This window comes from Aedes albopictus, chromosome 3 (assembly GCF_035046485.1).
Source record: "Aedes albopictus strain Foshan chromosome 3, AalbF5, whole genome shotgun sequence".
In the NCBI taxonomy this organism is placed as follows: domain Eukaryota; kingdom Metazoa; phylum Arthropoda; class Insecta; order Diptera; family Culicidae; genus Aedes; species Aedes albopictus.
This window is the reverse complement of record NC_085138.1, coordinates 329,514,113-329,517,093: the sequence shown is the minus strand read 5'-3', so window position 1 is coordinate 329,517,093 and position 2,981 is coordinate 329,514,113. Positions and strand designations below refer to the sequence as shown.

Below are 2,981 nucleotides of genomic sequence, written 5' to 3'. Positions count from 1 at the left end.
GTATTGGTCAATAGTTGGCATGAATACTGAAAAAATGTGAGACTAGAAACTGCTGTGATAACTATCCAGTGATGTATTAAGTAGACGACACAACTTAATACAACAAGATTTTCACTTCGTTAGAAAATTTACCTATCTTTATGTGTCAAGTATGGTTTACAGAATTTAAATATTGAAAACTTCAAGAGTGTCAAACAGTATTTAATCGAAAAAAAATAGAAAGAAATCAATATTTACTCGATTGCTGTACTCTTTTGTACTCTTTTATCAGAATTCTTAAATGTACTCTTTTCATGTGTGAACAATATGGTAACCCTACTCTCGCCTAGCTGTATCGAGCCTGAGAAATCAGAAGGGAAAATATAAAGATTAAGCGAGGTGCTTCCCTAATGCTCAAGGCATGCCCTCGTCGAAGATAAAACTGTTCCGAGGCGCGCCTAATGACCGTCACACGACTTCGGGGTGATCTGTCGATGGCCGATGGAGGCTTCGTACTGGAGAAAGGCTGCCACCTAATGGTTTTTCTGGATGTGCACTTTTTTTTCTGTATGACAACAATTTACGGAAAGGCAATCGGGTTCACTTCGAAATCAATTGGCCAAGCAAGATATAACACATTAATTATAGAATATTGTTTGTTTGTTTGTACTTTTGTCAATCTTTCTACTCCTTAACCTTTCAGGATGCGCACCATCAAGCAGCTAAAACTGCACCGCACTCTCGCTTCATACGACGAGCGAGGTTTTCTAATAGTGTTATACTTTTTACAACAGCGCGCGTCCGGAAGGGTTAATTATGACTAAGTCAAATATATTCGATTAGCAGAACTGTATTCAATTTTAATTGCAGCGTCTCAAAAGTAATTCCACAGGACGTGTTTATTTAGTACTTTTTGTTAAGTATTTTGTGGTTTTGCTTACTGAATCAATAAACGGGGTAAATAAGGACTGTTCAATTTATAAAACGGACAACTTTACAAGGCTATAAAAAGAAGACGCGTAGTTCAAATTTAACCACCCTTGCTTTGTTGTTCAGAACGTCGTCTTTCATTATAGTAATCATTTTTGAATCGAATAAAAATAGTTTTATTTTATAGAAAGTCGACCAGGTGTTAAATGAGGTAAATTTTTTTATTGCTGAAAATTGAAAATATATATAAAATTACTGTTCACATATGTTATATCGTTTTAAATACCAGAAAAGTATGTGCCATGCTGCAGCAGCATGAGTTATAAACATTCTGGCAAAATGTAAACTCAAACGGAAAATTAAGTGTTGAGATATTCAAGTCACAAGTGAGATTCGATTTTTTGAATAAAATTCAATTGTAAAGCCAAAAGGGCATGAACATATTAAATAATCAACTTTTATGCATCTAGTCGAAAGTGGGAATAATGTGGTTTCAAATGCAGAAAACTGCTTCTTAATAGCTTTTCTGGTTTGGTTACTGTGCGCCAATACAGACACAGTAATCAAAACAGTTTCGTTTTCTGAAGGTTCTTCCAAATAACCATGCAACCTAAAGCAAATTTTGCATAACAATAATGTTGGAAATAAAAACTTTGCATCCGATTATTATTAAATAAGGTGTACGATAACATAGGACCAACTTTGTTGAAAACAAATAATTACAGGATTCGCTAGAGTCGAAAATCTGCATCAATGGAGCAAAAAGTATGCATTTTTATAATATGACCATCTTTATGGATTAAAATTTTGATAAAAAATGCATTTGAAAGTAATTTTTTCTTCTGTATCAATCAGAGAGCAATATTCTACTACTCTGGACAAGTTTTTAGTCGAATCCGTGATGCTATTGCAACACAGGACTTAAGTAAATGAACATTTTTTAATATTTTCTATGAAAACAAGTAGATACTTGGTTGGGATGCGACTGGGATGATTTTGCTTCGGAATGTTGGCTTTGCAGTCTTTTGGGGAATCGAAAACACTAGTTTATGATTTTTCCCGACGTTTCGGTCCGTATGGGACCTTTTTCAAGGGTTCTAAAATATAATTATTCAACTATCAATACAAAATTTTAAACATTTAATTAGTTTTACACTTTACCAATCGGTCAAGGTTTTCTAGTCAAGATGGCTTTGCTAAACTCAAAAATGTCATGCGGAAGTTTTGGTCTAAATGGAAGATTCAAAGGTCAATTTTCATTTTATACATATTTGTTGTCCTGCACTGTACTCACATAGATTGAGCCCGTTCGGTTTTCAACCGTCGTGATGCGGACAATCTCCTACCTATCGGGCGGTCTAGAATTCGGTCCCTGTTTTTGGAATCTTCCACCATTGCTTTTCGCATGATATTCTTTTTGTTTGTGTGAGTCACTTTCTCTCTGTTTAGTTTAGTGTGTGTCTTAGCTAAAAACATTACTAGACAAAGGGTATACAAACGAAGACGCGGAGGTTAGCTGGGTGAGGGAAAAAACGGCACTTGTTAACCATGCAGCAACGATGGACCATAATTTTAAGCTAGACGAAACAAACATCATAGATAGGACATTCAAAACAAGCAATCTACACATTCTTGAAAGTTGCCACATATACAACACTAACAATACTGTAAACAAACGCACAGACACTGACAATCTCCATGTAGCTTATGCCGGACTATTACACTTACTGAAAAACGAGACGACTAATAGAAGATGACGATCAAAACAAAATAGATAGATGAGAGAATCTTCTCAGGGTTAGATAGTTAAGACACACACTAAACTAAACAGAGAGAAAGTGACTCACACAAACAAAAAGAATATCATGCGAAAAGCAATGGTAGAAGATTCCAAAAACAGGAACCGAATTCTAGACCACCCGATAGGTAGGAGATTGTCCGCATCACGACGGTTGAAAACCGAACGGGCTCAATCTATGTGAGTACAGTGCAGGACAACAAATATGTATAAAATGAAAATTGACCTTTGAATCTTCCATTTAGACCAAAACTTCCGCATGACATTTTTGAGT

At 35.5% G+C, this 2,981-nt stretch overlaps 1 long non-coding RNA gene across 1 annotated transcript; it reads right to left on the bottom strand.

Annotated features, from left to right (window-relative positions):
• Positions 1-1,876: 1,876 nt before the first annotated feature.
• Positions 1,877-2,376, bottom strand: LOC134291562 (uncharacterized). The gene is made up of 2 exons (XR_009999159.1): positions 2,071-2,376; positions 1,877-2,006 (listed from the first exon to the last, which is right to left on the bottom strand). It is a non-coding gene; the product is annotated as an uncharacterized LOC134291562 (long non-coding RNA).
• Positions 2,377-2,981: the final 605 nt, after the last annotated feature.